This window comes from Carica papaya, chromosome 5 (assembly GCF_054855325.1).
Source record: "Carica papaya isolate Zhongbai chromosome 5, ASM5485532v1, whole genome shotgun sequence".
NCBI classification, from domain to species: Eukaryota; Viridiplantae; Streptophyta; class Magnoliopsida; order Brassicales; family Caricaceae; genus Carica; species Carica papaya.
Genome location: NC_142313.1, coordinates 22,885,595 through 22,904,485, shown reverse-complemented (window position 1 = coordinate 22,904,485; position 18,891 = coordinate 22,885,595).

Below are 18,891 nucleotides of genomic sequence, written 5' to 3'. Positions count from 1 at the left end.
AGCTTTTGGAGAGTGCAGAACATGTTCTACACTTAGCTTTTCGAAGAGAATAGAAATGTTTAGTGTTAGGATGGCAGGTTTTGAAAGAAAGAAGAAAAAGGCAAAAACAATTACTTACCTTTTAAACAAGAAGAGCTAAAATTGACGTGGAGCAGTAGTTACGAAAATTTTTTGGTTTTTCTTCCAAAAGCACTCAGACATCTCACTATTTTTGGCTCTCAACTCTCTCGGTTTTACTCTCAAATTTTTCTCTTCAAATAAGTGAAGAGAATGAAGAAGAAGAAGGGAAGAAATAAGTAGAATTGGGAGAGAGAGAGACAGACAAAAAGGTGTCGTCTGATGGCATACAGTAAGCTTGGGTTGTTGATCGGCTTAAGTAGCTAATCGATGTTGGTGGGCGCAGGCTGATGCATGCCAGGTGGCAGGAGAGATCTACGGCGACATTAGGGATCTTACATAACCATATTTTGGCCAACTAGAGGCATACGAGCAAAATTCTACAAGTGTATAGGTGCACGACAATCCATGTAGGCCAGGGATTTATGTCCATGGGATATGCAAGTGCCTACAAGGCATGTAAATGCCCACTGGTGCATGGGGTTTGTGGCCTCATGCATGCGAGGAAGGCCTATGTGTGGGGCTTTAGTCACATGGCTAGTCTAAGTGTCCACTAGTGCTGGTGTCCGCAAGCAAGGATTTTCTTCTCATGGGTGGCCTCTAAAAGCTTGATTTCTGCAAAATCGAACTAGGAAGGTTTTAGAGTTTTGCATACCATTTTGAAAAATTAAAAATTCATAAACCGAAGATAAATATAAATTATTCATCAAATTAAAAAAGAAACAAAAAACTTTAGAATTACATTTAAAACACAAGGTTTTGAATTCTGGGGTGTCATATCCTCCCCTTCTTATAAAACATTTGGTCCTCCAAATTTAAAAATTCTAAAATAACTTGGGATATTTATTCCACATTTCGTCTTCAAGATCCTAGGTAGCTTCTTTGGGGGAGTGTTATTGCCAAACAAGCTTGACTTTGGGGATTGTCTTGCTTCTAAAGACCTTATCATGTAGATTAATGATCTTGATAGGATACTTCGAGTACGACATGTTTGAGCAAACTAGGAGTCATTGATGCAAAATAATGTGAGAAGGGTCATAGTGGTACTTCCTGAGCATTGAGACATGAAAGACATCATGTAGACCCATGAATTTTGATGGCCAAACAATACAATAAACCACTAGGCCAACACGTTCTCGTATCTCGAAGAGTCTCACAAAACAAGGACATAGTTTTCCTCTTTTTCCAAATTGCGTGTTCCCTTTTGCTGGAAAAACCTTAAGGAAAACATGATCACCCGTGGCAAATTCCTTAAGGAAAACACGATCACCCGTGGCAAATTCTAAGTCTTTTTGTCATTATGGACATAGCTCTTCTATCAACTCTTAGAAATAGTGAGGTTATTGCAGATTATGGCAACCTTGTTTGTGACATCCAAAATGCTAATTAAAGCATAAGGGTGCCAGATACATAAATGGATTACGAGTGCATAATAGTTAAATGTATTCAGCAGAGAAATTATTACAAATCCCTTACAAAATATATGAGTTCCTAATTACATATATATATAACTAAGAACAGAAGTGGCAACAAAATACAAAATGACAAAACACAAAAAGGGCAACTTCTTTCATTATGTAAAAGGACTCATCAGAGTGTGGAACAAGTCATGCACTCATTCATGATTTATGGATTTGTAGGATCCTCAAAGACTTCAGGGGTAGGTCAGCGATCAGTTCCTCGCTATCTTCCTCATCTTAAGGGGGCATAGAAAGGAGTGAGTTCCATATACTCAGTAAGAAAACTAGTATTTGAATAACATCAAAATATTTTAAAGATAATTAAAGGTATCATCATTACTTATCATCAAGAATCATATCAGGGTCCTTCATTAAATTATGAAAATAATTTATTTATTAAGAAAACCATCATATCCATCATGTCATAGTTATGTTAATTCAATCATGCTAATAATAGACAAAATCAAATAAATCATAAATCATAATAGACAAGACCAATTCATTTCATTTATAATAGCAATTTGTGGCTTTCCAAACCAACATCACATTTATGGTACATCATCATTTACAGAGAACGATCCTCTCACGTCTTTACAGACTAGATGGGGGAGAAACAGAAACCCTTCAGAGATAAAAAACCCAACGAAATATTTTATGAATTATGCATGGCAATACCAATGCATATTTCTCATATCTATATATCATTTCATGCTTAATCATTTTCCATTATCAATAGCATTACATATCAGCATTTATTTCGAGCATCGGATCATATAAATTACACATGCAAATTAACAAGTTCATATATAAAGGATGCAATTATAAAGCATACATTATCATGTAAAATTACTTCGTTTAGGCATAAAATTCAACCATGCAAACCATAAATATAAACCTCATTAATTTTAATTCTAGAAAAGCTCCTTAGGATGTTTAAAAGTAAATACTAAATTCCTTACTGAAACCTAGATGTTTTCCTACCCCTTTTCTTCTTTTTCTCCTCTCCCACTCTCTCTAAGCTCTTGGAAGATGGAAGTGATGAGGAAATGGTGAAGGGAGGGTCCCTATTTATAGAAAATGAGGGCCGTCAAATTTGTGCCAAGTGACAAAATCTGGTGAGGAGAGAGAGAGTCAATAGGAAAAGAAGTGATGTGATGGCTAATGGATGTGATCGACAGATGGATGACACGACATGATGATAGCATAAAAATGGAGGCACGCCACCCAATTAACGATAACAAGTCACCCAAGAGATCGTGGCACGCGCCCAAGTTGGCCTGCCACGCACACAGGACCTACAGCGCGCAGGGCGCTATGCACAGGCCTATAGCGCAAGCCTACTGCACATATTTAAAACTACACAGTTAAGATTTAAAAAGTAAACAACTTGAACAATACTTTATATACCTCTTACCTCAGATAATAGTCGCAGGATGAAGTCATTTAATCATTTAGAAAATTCTTTGTCTTTATTAAGGAATTCAGTTAGACAGTTATATAACCAAGCTAAGAACACCATTACTTAACATTTAAGCAAGCATGTTACGTCACGTTTGGCACACCTGAATGTATTAAACATATCATGGAAATCAAAAAAATGGCATGCTCGATAAACAGAAGAACTATCACACAAATTATTATGGAGATACCATTAATACAAACAACATACTTAGTGAACAGAAGAACAATCATACAAACCATAATTAGTATTCTTAACTGCATGTAAGTTTTATTAAGTCTTTTACTTACCTTTGTAAGAAGTTGTTATAATGCATATCCATTGAGGGTAGAAGGGATCCCCAGCTATAGTTGTTAATCACCGACCCATTCCTAGGCCATTAACATTTCCCCATCTAAACTATGACGACGATCGTATTTCGCCATAATGGCCCTACATGTACCTAACGCGTATCCTCTCTCGTTAGAGGGACCGCCATTCATCATAGGGAGTAGTTCACCAACACTTTTTCATAAGAGGGAGAAATAAAAATCCCTCAAAGATAATAGTCAAACGAATTTTTTCATTCTTTTCACTTGTTTATTTCATGCTTACAACAATTTCTATATTCTTTTCATATGCATGTTATATGTTCAAATAACCATTTACGAATCCGATAGGGTCTCTCAACATACTCGGCCCGAAGGCTCATTTTACCTAAGCTTAACCTTCAAGTCATCCTCTTGAGTCAAGGCCCACTAGAATAACCCTCTTCGCTATTACCAAGCTAAAGTGAAGGGTCAAACCCACATGCAATTTCCAACCATCATATTTTCACGCATCATGCTCAATATTTCCATGGTTAAACAATGATCAATCACCATAAAGACTTATGCATCAAACCATCATGTGCAATAATAGTATATCTTACATTTACATAAACAACATCATTCTTGTCGGAATTCATGAATCATAATCATATTTACAGCTATTCCTCAACCAAAACCTGGTGGGGCTCAACAACATATTCTTCCAAAGGCCCATCATACCCGAATTTGACCTTCAGGATATTCTTTAAAGTTGGAACTCCTTAGAACAACCCTCTTTGTCATTTATAAGAGTAAGACAAATGGTCAATCTCATATCTATTCCAAATCATTATTCTAAAACATTTATCATGAATATATACGAAAAATTTAACCACCAAAACAAGCATAAAAATACATTTCAACACATCTCCAATTTCATCAAATTAATTAACTAAAAAGAGCATTTAAAATTGTAGATAAAAATACTAAAGAATCCCTTACCAAAACTGAGCTGATTTAACCTATAGAAAGGGGAGAAAAGAACTTCTAGCACTCCTTGGCCAAGCTCCGTCAACTCTTATGTTTCTCTTTCTTCTTACCTCTTTTTCTCTTTAAAATTTCTTCTTCCTCTCTCAAAGTATCTCTCTTTAAGAAGTGGCAAATGAAAGGGAAAATGGAGTGTTAAAGGAAGTGAAAAATGGAAGAGAAGTGGAGTGTGAAAGAGAGGGAAAGGGAAGCTTTTAAATAGAGTTTTGGGAGTTTTCATATGCGCGACAAGTGGTGGCCATCTGTGAAGACAAATGGGGAGGTGGCTTGAAAGTGGGGCCCACTTAACATGGCCAAGCATGGCTGATGGGACAAGACATCAACATCCCATTGATGGCCGGTTGATAACACATAGCCCGCAGACACAACCATGTTTATTTAATGTTCACAACAATTTTCATATTCTTTTCATATGCATGTTACATGTTCAATATAACCATTTCTAAATCTGATAGGGATCCCACAACATATCTGGCCCGAAGTCCCATTTTCACATATCTGGCTCAAAGGCTCATTTCACGTGTCCGACTCGAAGGCTCATTCTCTTGGGCTTAACCTTTGGGTTGTCCTCTTGAGCCAAGGCCTACTAGAATAACCTTTTTCACCATTACCAATGTATGGCAAAGGGCCAAACCTGCATGCATTTACTGTGACATCCCAAGTGCTAATTAAGACAAATAGGAATCAAATATAGATTCAGAATAATGAGTGCATGATAAAATTTATGCAGCAGAATAAAATCATTACAAATCCCTTACAAAAATATATGAGTTCCAATATATACATATACTAAGGCTAGAAGTGGCTGCAAAATACAAAAAAAACAAAACATAAGGGCCACTTCTTTCACTATGCTATTGGACTCATTAGAATGCGAGAACAGTCATGCACTCATAAACTTCCAAAGGTAGGTCAGCATGTTCCTCTCTTTCTTCCTCATCTAGGGGGCATTGAAAGAGTGAGTTCCATATGCTCAATAAGAAAAACAGTATTAAATTAGAATCGTAAAATTTCAAAAGTTAATTATTTTATCTTACCATTTAACTTCCTCATTTACCTATCTCACATTATTAAAAAATATTTATTTGTTAAGAAACGATACGTTAATACAGAAAATCAAATATACATCATGCCAGATAATAAATCCTAAAGTCTAATGGAAAGAATATGTTGATCCTAAATCTGTGTAAGGTAGGTACGGTTGCCGTGGTGACTCACCTGGAGTTCCTGAATTGCCTATAGAAGTTTTTACTTAGAAATCATCAATCGTCCCAATAAGGCTCTTTCCTTTTGACTAAGGCCACCATCGATTATACTACCCCTATTAGGATGACGTAGGATCGTGCACAGTAAGGATCTCAAAAGTTCAACCGTGCAGATAGTGATGCCTTATCTTCAAAGGGAAGACAATGGCAGCGAACTCGAGGTCATGAGTGGTGTAGTCACACTCATATAGCTTCAGTTATTTAAAACCATAACCCACTATCCGACCTTGCTACATAAGCACACATCCCAGACTAGCATGAGAAACGTTACAATCTACTAGAAAACTCTCAGCATCGTCAAGGAAGCTAACACTGGAGCAGTAGCAAGCCAACACTTGATCTCAAAAATAATTTTCTCACACTTGGGGTCCCAATTAAAGTAGAACCCCCTTTTAGTGAGACTCATCAGAGGAGCAGCAAAATAGAAGAAGTCTTGAATGAAACACCGATAGTATCAAACTTCTCTCAAGAATTTACGAACATCTTTTGTAACATCCCATATACTTAATGGGATATAAGGATCCCTAATAATAGAAACAGATACGAGTGGAGTAGAAAAATATATGCAACAAAAATTAAAAATCCCTTACAACCAAAATATATGATAAGTGTTTATATAACCAAGACTAATAAGGGGTCATCAAATAGATATGTATACATAAAAGTTAGTTAATTATAGAAATATTATTCATCACAGTGCAGACAAAGTAGGCACTTGTAAATACTCTGAGGATCCAAGGAGGGATTGACGTAAGTTTCAAAGGGCAACACTGCGTGCGACTCATCACTATCATCATCTGGGAGGTCCCAACATGGAAATAGTGAGTTTCATAAAATTCAGTAAGAAAAATAGTATTTAAATTACACTGCTAAGGTTTAAAGAGTTAATAGCCTTAAAATGAACATTCTTACCAATAAATGACATATCTTGGAGATCCATCGCAGAGTGAGGTAGACTTAAATATTTAGAAAACATTTATTCTTTAGGGAAAATCTTTTAAACATATTAAATAGATCACTAATCCACAAAGACAGGCAATATCATGCTTTCAGTTAAAAACTAATTTAAATAGCAATGCAAATTGACTAAGAAACATAACATAAGAAATAGCCGCATGTTTACATCTTTCACCATTCTTCATGTGAAACCGTTCTGACATATAGCTACTGAAGGCAGAGGAGATTCCCAACAACCATTTTGAATGACATTATTTCATTTCATATTAGCATGTTAGAGTGTACCAAGTCTCAGAACTTTATAATGTGCCATGCCATTATAAGTGTGGGATCTATGACCATAACCATACTTCGCCACTGTGGCTCCTACCTATGGTTCTGCGAATTTGCTCTTGTTAGAGGGAACACTCATCATTCACAGGGACTTGTTCACTGACATTTTTAGATTTAGAGATAGAAATAGAACAGAAATTCCTCAAAGATAATAGCCTAATGAATTTTTAATCTTTTTCCCTTTCTCACTTCATATCTATCCACAATTCATATATACCAAACCCGTGTGTTCCTTCCACTTATCTCGGCACAAGGCCTATCACAACATGATTCAATGAATACATAACAGATGAACACAATGCAATATGATAGTACATCAATCATATTCGATGACATTTTCTTTTACAATCAATTAAGATAGCAAAGAATATCATGCATCATCATAATTTAGTTAATTAATCTAAAAAGAGCACTTCGAAATGTAAGCCAAAATATAAGATCCCTTATTGATACCTGGCGAGTAACCAATCTTCTAGAAGTGGGATCGAAGGGTACTTTGTGTCTAGGACTCCCTCAGTGATTCCTAGAGCTTTTTCATTACTTTCTCTCTCTAGATTTTTATTTTCTCTCTCTAAAAATGGACATAGGAAGAAGGAAAAATGGAAGTGCATGAAAAATGAAGGGGAGGGGTCCATATTTATAAAGTTAGAGGTCCATTAGATGCATGCCATGTGGCACAAATCTGGTTGTCCATGTGGAAGCAAGGAAGGGGCTACCAATAGTGGGACTCGCTTGGCTAGGAAGGCCATGCCTTGTAAGCACGCAGGGCGTGGGTGCATTAGGATTGTAGTGTGCACCAACAGGCACAATGTTGCACAGGTATTTGCAATCACACGCATTAGACATTTGCTCACGTGCACACAAGCGTTCAGATATGCTGGCTCGTGGTCATAGGCAATTTTCCCATGCGTTCAGAGATTTTTCCCTCGTCTTCTCTTTTCTAATTTTTTACCATTTTTCTCTCTTTTTTTCCTAAAAATATATCAAAAAATACTACGTACATATATTTAAAAATTTGTAAAACAGAGGTTAGTTTAAAAAAAACACACATTATAAAAACGTACGTAAAAATATTAAATAAAAAATTAAATGGCCTTAAGACCCAAATAAAGTTTTCAACACCACGTTTATGCGCAGAGGCCTCGGGTATTACATTCTCCCCGCTTAAAATAAATTTTGTTCATCGAATTTGTAATGATTTTCAGAACAACTAGAGAAATTTCTCTCGCATCTCTCCCTCAAACTTGCATGTAGCTTCCTCCGCTATAAAACCTGACCATTGGAATCCTCTTGTTGCATAGAATCTTCTCAATTCAATCGATAATCTCCGTCAGGTACTCCGCATAGGTCATGCCTGAGTTAATAGGAATCTGTTGATACGAACTGATATAGGAAGGATTAGGATTGTACTTTTTAAGCATGGAGACATGAAAAACATCGTCAAGGCTATGAAATTCTAGGGGGAGAGTGAGGTGGTATGCTACGGGACCTACACATTCCACAATCTCAAAAGGTCAAACGTAATGAGAACCTAGCTTTCCTTTCTTCTTGAATCATATCCTTCCCTAGTATAGAAAGACTTCAAGAAGACATGGTCACACAACAAATTTTAGAGGTCTTATCTGGATATCAGCATAACTCTTTTGGCAACTTTGGGCAGTGATGATATTCTTCTGGATGACAGCAACCCTGTTGAATATTTTTTAAATGTAGTTCGATGTAAGGAGATGCATGTTCCTAAGTTGATTCCAATAGATCAGGGATCGATAAGGTCTACCATAAAAGGCTTCAAATGGAGCCATAATGATACTGGAGTGGTAACTATTGTTATAAACAAATTCACAAAAGGAAAGATGTAGATCCCAACTACCACCAAAGTCTAGTACATAAGCACGTAACATGTCCTCGAGCGTCTGAATAACACATTGAGACTACCCATTAGTTTGGGGGTGATAAATAGTATTGTAGTAGAGGCTAGAGCCAAGGGCTTCTTAGAAGCTATCCCAAAAGTGAGAGGTGAAACGAGGATCCTTATCTGACATCATGAAAATAGGAACACCATGGAGTTAGACAATCTCTGAAATGTATAACGTAGCCAGCTTGTTGCTTAAGTTAGTAGCCTTAATTGTAAGGAAGTGGGCGAACTTGATTAGCTTGTCCACAATGACCCATATGGCATCACGATTGGAGCTTGTTCTCGACAAACTGATTATGAAATCCTTGGTCACGTGCTCTCATTACCACTCGAGGATGGAGAGACCTTGCAAAAGACCACCAGGCCTCTGATGCTCCACCTTGATTCTCTAGCAAGTGAGACATCGAGAGACATACTCAACGATTTCCTTTTTCACTCCAAGCCACCCGAAACAGTGCCTCAAATCATGGTACATCTTGGTACTACTTGGTTGGATGGACAACTTGGATGAATGGGCTTCTTTTATGAGGTCCAATCAAAAGCGAACTTGTCGAGGTTACTTAGAATCTCATGATCCGCCACTTAGGTTTCCCAAGTCTGCACAAGGATATTTGGCTGGATACGAATCTAGGCAAGATACACGCCTTCTTTAGATGACTAATCTTGAGGTATAAAATCGTCTCGAGCATCCTTTAACTGGAAACATTCAACTAGACCAGCATAGCTGAGTCCTTTCGACTAAGGACATTCACAACAACGATTCTTTTACTGAGATGGTAAATGATCTTCTGATCATAATCCTTGAGAAAGTCCATCCACATCTCTGCCTCATGTTTAGCTCCTTTTGAGAGAACAGGTACATTAGACTCTTGTGATCTATATAGATCTCAAAACTCTTACCGTACAGGTAGTGACTATAACACCTTGCCCATCACTGTGCTTAATTAATTTGGAAAATCTTATTTATTCGGGCCTTTAGGCCCCATTGAAATTGTTTAATTTACACTGCAAATTATTATTATAATTTTTAAATTTTGCAAATTTTTAATTATTTTAATTTTATTTAATTTTATTTTAATTGAATTTATTTAATTTTATTTAAAATGAATTTCAAAAACTAGGAAAAAAATGAGAAAAATCCTGTAGGAAAATCCTGCAGGGAAGGGGAGTTGCCCATGCAGGCGCCTGCACACTATACGCACATACGTCCCATATGCACGCGTAGCGCGGGATCAACCCTGCACGTAGACAGGCCATTCGCGCATCACCTCATGCTGAGACAGGCGCTACACACTATGCACGCACTGTCTATCTAACATGCCTATGCAGATAGGCCCTTGTGCGCCTAGGGCCTGCCCGTCCAGCAGGGAGGACGGTCCGCCTCCAGGCTAGCTTGCAGCATGCCAAGTAAGCCATTGCCACCTGCTACTGCCGCCGATGGAGGAGAGTTTTCTCCTCCGTTTTTCGTGCCGAGAATCTTGTTATCTCTCTTCACCTAATTTTACCACTTAACACAAATCCTACGGCTCCCAATTTCTATAAATAGGGGCCCTTCCTTTCCATTTTCTCTACACTTCCATTCTTCCACATTTCAAGTCTTAGAATGACAAAGAGAGAGTGATTGAGAGAGAGAATGAGAAGAAAAAGAAAAAAACAATATAGAAGAAGTTATCAAGGTTTCAGTAAGGAATTTAATATTTTTTTCAACTCCTTAACGGGTAATTTTTAAACAAAAAAAAAAGAGATTAATTAATAATTTGTGATTTTGCCTGTTTTGCATACTTTTGTGTTTGTAATTTTAATAAGTTGAATTGTTCTTAATTTTAAGCATGCTATGTAATTTATAGACACTTGATGATTTGCATGTAATTAAAATGATATGAAACCGGTAAAGTTATCTAAAAAATAAAAGAGAAGAAAAAGAAAAAGAGTAATATAAAATGAAGCATGAATGGTCCGAGTATTAGCATGCATATTGCATCAAGTGTCTCTTTTTATCTCTAAAGGATATATGTTTCTCCCTCCCCTATCTAGTCTCGAAGGACGTAAGAGAACCACTCTCTGTGGATGACGACGTACCCTCTTACGAAAATAACGATGCAGAGATCTGTTAGGGGTCACCTTTGGCTAAGTACTATCGTGACTATAGAATATCTTATAAGATCACTATGGTCAGTACGGTCGTGGTCATAGATCATACCATAGTTTGGTAAGCCAGAAATGTACCTGAACAAATAGTCATTATCTGTATCTGATATGGTCATTCCACATCGGTAGTTGGAAATCTTTATCAGCCTTCAGAGATGGAAGTTGTAATGACTTCGTGAAGCATGACGCAAAAATCTGAGCATTTCATGATTTATTTGATTTTCTCTATCATCTAGTATGATGTGTGTTTGTTTTTTTATATCAACGTGACATTTTTATCTAATAAATAAATTATTTTCATAAGGTAAGATAGTTTTATGAAGTAGCCAAATGGTAAGTATTTATGTTAGAATAATTCACTTTTAAAATCTTACGATGTTATTTAAATATTATTTTTCTTACTGAGCATATGGAATTCACTTTTTCCATGCCCCCCACGGATGAGGAAGAAAATGAGGGACTGCCAGCTGACCTACCTATTGAAGTTTATGAGGATCTCGTGGATCCACATAGCTTGAGTGCATGATTATTTTTTAACTCTAATGAGTCCAATACTATAGTGAAAGAAGTGGCCCTCTTTTGTATTTTGACTTTGTATTTTGTAGCCATTTATGGCCTCAGTATATGTATGTAATTAGAACTCATAGATATATAAAGAATTTGTATTAATTTACTCCGCTGCATATAATTTTTATCATACACTCGTTCTTCTGTTTTTGTATCTGACACCCACATGCCTTAATTAGCATTTGGAATGTCACAGATGGTATCAAAGTAGAATAATATGGATCAAATCCCTTACACTGAGGGCTTAAGTAGAAAGACCCTTATAATACCTAGGAAGAATAAGTCGTTTTTCAAAAATTAGACCACCAACTGTGTCTTCCTTTCTTTTGTAGGAATGAGGTGGGGAAGACCATCCATAGAGCGTACCGAGCGACTTGAAGCCCCAGATCACCCGACTAGGGCTAAATTTGCCAGACTGTTTCGAGTCATCCAAGGATTGACTGCAACCATAGAAAAAAATCAAGCCAACCCTTATCCACCTCCTACCCCAGAATATCAAATGACCGAAAGGTCCATTTTCAACAATATAGCAGAGTTTAGAAAGCTTAACCGGCCACATTTCAAAGGTAGCCCTGATCCCTAAGTAGCCAAAGCCTAGATCCTATAAATAGAGAAGCTTTTCTCTGTCCTAAACCTCACTGAGGAATATAAGGTTCCCCTTGCAACTTTTATACTAAACGGTGAAGCCGAACACTAGTAGTGACTTAAAAAGGAAGTCCTACCTACCCCTACATAGGAAGTTTTCATGGATGCATTCTTTGATAACTTTTTCCTTGCCTATGTTTGAGAAAAGAAGGAAGAGGAATTTTAGGATCTCCACCAAGGAAACTAACGGTTGCCTAGTATGCAGCCCATTTTGTCAAATTGTCTAGATTCGCCCCTCTAATGGTCACCCGAATGTAAAAAAGGTAGGAAGTTTTTAAAAGGCCTTTGTGCCGATATCTATGACTGGGTTGCGATGCTAAGACCCGACTTGTATGCGGAGGTGCTAGAACATGCCTAGTTTACCGAAGACCACATCTTGACCAAACACCAATGCATTGCTCGAGTTCGTACCCAACAACAACAACCCCAATAGCTTAGAAGGAGATTGTTTGACCCAGTAAGTAGTCACCTCGATGAACAAACTAGAATTACTTTTTCCCCTACCTTGCTTCCACCTACGGGTCAACCTACTTGATCTACTTAACCATGTCAGCATTGTGGTCACTCGCATGGTGATCTACCCCATCAGCATATCAATCGTGCCTGCTATCGATGCGAAAGCACCAAACATCTTATAAAAGACTACTCCCAACGACCGAAGGACGTGGCAAGCCCTGTAGCTCAAGGTTGTGTGTACCACCAAGATGAACCTGGTGATCTCCCCACTCCCGTCTTCATCTAGGGTATGCTTTTTATCCATGATACTTCTACCAAGGCTTTGATTGATACAGGTGCTACTCATCCTTTTATTTCCTATGCAAATACTTGTAAGCTTGAAATTAGGCCAGAACCTTTAGCAAAAATATTAATGGCAGAAACTCCCTCAGGAGAATATTAGAAGAAAATTATGTGTATAAATATTGTAAGATAAAGGCTTCAAGGATAGAAGTGTTTATGAATCTAATATTTTTAGATTTTTCAAGATTTGGTGTGATATTAGAAATGGACTAGCTAGAAAAGTATAGAGCAATAATCGATTTTGAAAGTAAAATTATAACTTATGGTCCCCGAAAAATGAATAAAATTTATTGTTATTATTTTTCTTAACAATTGAATAAACAGGCATATGGGTGTTGATCCTACTGTGTGTTCCATACCGATTGTTTGCAACTTTCTAGATGTCTTTTCCATCGAATTTCATGGTCTACCTCCGCTGTGGGAGGTGGAAGTTCTAATTGAATTACTACTCAAAACTCAACCAATCTTAAAGCCCGCCTATCATATGAGTCATGTTGAACTTGTAGAACTAGAAAATCAACTCTCTAAACTAATTATCTAGAAGTTTATTAGACCTAATCATTCCCCTTAGGGCACTCTAGTGTTGTTCGTGAAAAAAATGATGGTTTCCTCAAACTCTATGTGGATTATCAAGAACTCAACCGAGTAACAGTTAAAAGCAAGTATTCCTTACTTTAGATCGATGACTTATTTGATCAACTGCAAGTAGCCATGGTCTTCTCTAAGATTGATCTCAGGACGGGATACCACCAGCTGAGAATAAAAGAATAAGATATTCTGAAGATCGTATTCTAGTACAAGTACCATTTGTATGAGTTCAGGGTAATGTCGTTTGGGTTAACCAATTCTCCTGCAGCCTTCATGAATCTCATGAACAGAGTTTTCTGGCACACACTAGCTCAGTACATCGTCATATTTATTGATGACATCTTAGTGTACTCAAAGAGTCTGGAGGAACATACAGTACACTTGACTAAAGTATTGGGGACCCTTTGCCGAAACCAACTGTATGCTAAACTTAACAGATGCTTCTTTTTGTTGGATTGAGTTTCCTTCCTCGGTCATATAATTTTGAGTGAAGGACTTTCTGTAAAACCTCCAAGTTTGAAACAGTAATCAACTTGAATTCGTCCACCAATGTGGTCAAGGTACATAGTTTCCTTGGTTTGGCTGGTTAGTAGTGGCGATTGATCGATGGATTTGCTAAGCCATTGACCCAACTCATGTGAAAAGGCATACCATTCATCTGGAATTATGAGTGCAATGAGAGCTTTACGGAATTGAAGCATCATCTTACCTCTGTTCTTGTGTTGATCCTCCCTAACAATATGGGAAGATTTCAGGTTTACTGCGATACATCTCATATTGGCTTGGGGTGTGTCTTGATGCAGCATGGTAGAGTAATCACTTATGGGTCCTGACAATTGAAACCTCATAAGTGAAACTATCCTAACCATGACCTGGAGTTCGTAGCCATTATCTTTTCCTTGAAGATATGGCGTCATTACCTATTTTAAGTTTTTGAAGTACATCTTCTCGCAAAGGGAGTTAAATATGAGAGAAAGACGTTAGATGGATCTCTTGAAGGACTATGACTGCAAGATCATCTATCACCCCGATAGAGGAAATGTAATTGTCGATGCACTAAGCCAAAAGGAGTCCACAATGTTGGCCCAAACCATGGCTTCTAATTGAAAATTTATGGATACGATGCAGTCCCTCCCACTCAGCTCTACAACAAAGGCACTTATCTTGCTCATATTCGAGCCCTGTTGGATCTCTTCAAGAAAATCTAAGAAGCTCAGTCTACAGACCCAGAACTCACCAAGAATCTAGGCAAGTTCTCTTCTAACAAATCTCCTAATTTTAAGATTTTAGATGATGGACTGTTTAGATTTCAGAACTAAATTTGTGTTCCCGTCGCTGTATGGGCAGATGTTCTCAAGACTGGCCATGCTTCCTAACTATCGATCCCTCCCAGAAATACCAAGATGTACTGGGACTTGAAGCATCAATACTGGTAGCCAAGAATAAAGAAAGACATAGTCAGCTACATCTCCTGATGCCTCACTTACCAAAGAATTAAAGTAGAACATCAGAGACCCGATGGTTTATTACAAGGCCTCCCGATTCCATAATGGAAATGGGAGCATATAACTATAGATTTTTTCATAGGATTGCCTAGGACTTGTTCTGGCCAAAACACTATTGGGGTCATTGTTGATAGACTAAACAAGATCGCTCATTTCCTGCCCATCAGAACCACTAACTCCACCAGCAAATTAGCCCGCTTATATGTTGATGAGATTGTTCGACTTCATGGTGTTCCCTCATCCATTGTATCTGATCGAGATCCTTGATTTACCTCCTACTTCTGGGATAGCCTTTAGGAAGACCTAGAGTCTCGATTGTATTTTAGCACTGTTTATTATCCCCAAATGGATGGTCAGCCAAAAGGTACAATCCAAACATTGAAAGACATGTTGCATGCCTACATCATTGGTATGAGTATCTTTCCCTATGTGAATTTGCTTATAATAATAGTTATCATTCCAGCATCAGCATGGCTCCGTATGAAGTATTGTACGGTAGGCCTTACCGTTCTCCCACTTGTTGGAGTAAAGTCAAGAGCCAGCACCATTTGGGACTGGATTCATCCAATAGACTATTGAGAAGGCGGCGATCATCTGCAAGAACTTGGCTACTACATAGAGCCGTCAAAAGAGTTATGCCGATAATTATAGGTGACCCTTGGAATTCACTGTTGGAGATCAAATTTTCCTCAAGGTTTTCCCCTATAAGGTAAATATGCGATTCGGGAAAAAAGGGAAGTTAAACCCTCGTTATGTGGGAATTTTTCAGATCATTGAGCGCATTGAACCCGCAGCATGCCGCCTCACTCTATCTCAAGAGTTTATAGATTTATATGACATCTTTTACGTCTTGATGCTTAAAAAGTACCACCCTGACCCTTCTCATATCATTTCTCATACTAAAACGTAGACACAAGTGGATATGACGGATGAGGAAATCCCCGTGGAGATTCTTGGATGGACAGACAAGGTCTTGTGCAACAAGACGATTCCCATGGTGAAGGTACAGTGGCAATATCATACCCTGGAAGAAGCAACGTGGGAGTTGAAAAACAAGATGAGGGAGAAGCATCCGAACCTGTTCAAGACAAATTTGGGGACCAAAGTTTTCTAAGGTGGGGGGGATGTAATACCCCACCCATCATTATACTTAATTAATTTGAAAAATCCTATTTATTCAAGCCTTTAGGTTGCATTGAACTCAATTAATTTACTCAGCAAATTATTATCATAATTCATGAATTTTGCTAATTTTTAATTATTTCGATTTTATTTAATTTTAATTAATTCTCTTTAATTTTATTTTAATTGAATTTAATTAATTTTATTTAAAATGAATTCAATTAATTTTATTTAAAATGAATTTAAAAAAAATAGAAAAAAACAGCACAAATCCTATGGGAAAATCCCGTGGGGAAAGGGAGCTACCCGTGCGGGTGCCTACGCACTATGCACACGTGGCGCAGGGTCAACCCTACGTGCGCCTGTTGCACGCAAGCAGGCCTTCTGAGGAATAGGCTTGCGCAAATAACCCCTTATCCACTTGAGGTAAGTGCACAGTTGGCTTGGGCATGGGGCGCCCAGGGCACCAAGCATTACGCACATGGCATTGAGGTCCGTGTGCCTGTAGGCTAGCCTGCAGCGCGCTAGGCAAGCCACTGTCACCTCAGGCAGTGCGTTGCTTCCCACCTCGGGCGACGCACTACCGATGCCGGTGGAGGAGAATTTTCTCCTCCATTTTTCGTGCCGAACATCTTTTTCTCTCTCTTCCCCATATTTTCCACTTGGCACAAATCCAACGGCACCCAATTTCTATAAATAAGGGCCCTTCCTTCCTATTTTCTCCACACTTCCATTCATTCCACCTTTCAAGACTTAGAGAGAGAAAAAGATAGAGTGGTATAGAGAAAGAATGAGAGGAAGAAAAGAAGAACGGTGTAGAAACAATTATCAAGATTTTGGTAAGATATCTAGTATTTCTTTAAACATCTTAAGGGGTATTTTTAGATAAAAAAAGATTAAATTGATAATTTGTAATTTTTTCTATTTTGCATGCTTTTGTGTTTTTAATTTTAATAAGTTGAATTATTCTTGATTTCAGGCATGCTATGCAATTTATAGACACGTGATGATTTGCGTGTAATTAAAATAATATGAAACTAGTAAAGTTACCTGGAAAATATAAAAAATAAAAAAAAGAGAAGAAAAAGAAAAAGAGTAATGTGGAATGAAGCATGAATGGTTCGAGTATGTATCTATATTGGCATGCATATTGCATCAAGTGTCTCATTAGACTTTTTATCTCTGAGGGGTATTTGTTCCCCAAACTCCATTCGGGGTATCTATTTCTCCCTCCCCCATCTGCTTTGGAAAGATGTTAGAAGACTGCTCCCTGTAGATGACGGCATATCCTCTGACGAGAGTGGTGACACGAATATCTGTTAGGGGTCACCTTTGTCTAAGTACTGTCATGACTATAGAATATTTGATAGGACCACTATGGATGGTATGGTCGTAGTCATAGATCGTATCATGGTTTGGCAAGCCGCAAATGTGCCTAAACATATTATCGTTATCTGCATCTGATCTTATCATTCCACATGGATAGTTGGAAATCTGTATCTACCTTCAGAGTTGGAAGTCATAACGACTTCGCAAAGCATGACATGAAAATTTGAGCATTTCATGATTTATTTGATTTTCTCTATTTCTAGTATGATGTGTGTTTGTTTTAATTATACTAACGTGATGTTTTTCCTAATAAATAAATTATTTTCATAAGGTAACATAGGTCTACAAGTAATCAAACAATAAGTATGTATATTAGAATAATTCACCTTTTAAACTTTACGATGTTAATTAAGTACTGTTTTTTTTACTAAGCATATGGAACTCATTCTTTCCATATCCCCCCCTCTAAATGAGGAATCACTAGTTGACCTACCCATTGAAGTTTATAAGGATCCCGTAGATTCACAAAACTTGAGTGGATGATCGCTCCCGCATTCTGATGAGTCCAATAGCTTAGTGAAAGAAGTGGTATTCTCTTGTATTTTGACTTTGTATTTTGCAGCCACTTCTAGCCTTAATTATATGTATGTAATTGAAACTCATATATTTGTAAGGGATTTGTATTAATTTGCTCCGCTGCATATAATTTTTATCATGTATTCGTTATTTTGTTTCTATATCTGACACCTACTTGCCTTAATTAACATTTGGGATGTCACACGCAGTAGGCCTGTGTGCAGTGCTCTGCGCGCTATAAGCCCTGTACGTGCACAGGCTAGCTTCTTCATGCGGCAAGGTAGGCCAGCACGTTCAGGCTAGGCTTGTAGAGCGCAGCTGGCCTAGGCGTGGCGCACTGTCGCCTCGGGCAGTGTACCACCCTCTTAGGCGACGTGCGCCGCCTTAGGCGGTGTGTGTCCCCTTGGGTGGGGAGCCACTACCGCTGGAGAAATGTTTCCTCTATTTTTCACGCTACTATCACATCATGTCAAATTGATCATCTTCCACTCAACTCTCTCTCTCTTCACCGAATCTTGCCACTTGGCAAAAGTCCCACAGTCCCCATTTTTTATAAATAGGGACCCCTTTCTTCCATTCCCTCATCAGTTCTATTTCATTTTTTCATCTTCCAAGAGCTTATAGAGAGAGGGACTTATCTAGAGAGAGAAGGAGAAAAGAAGAAGAATAACAATGTAGGAAAACTTTGAGGTTTCAGTAAGGAATTTAGTTTTTTTTTAAACATCTTAATGAGTATTTCTAGAAAATTAAAATTATGAAGTCTATGCTTGTGT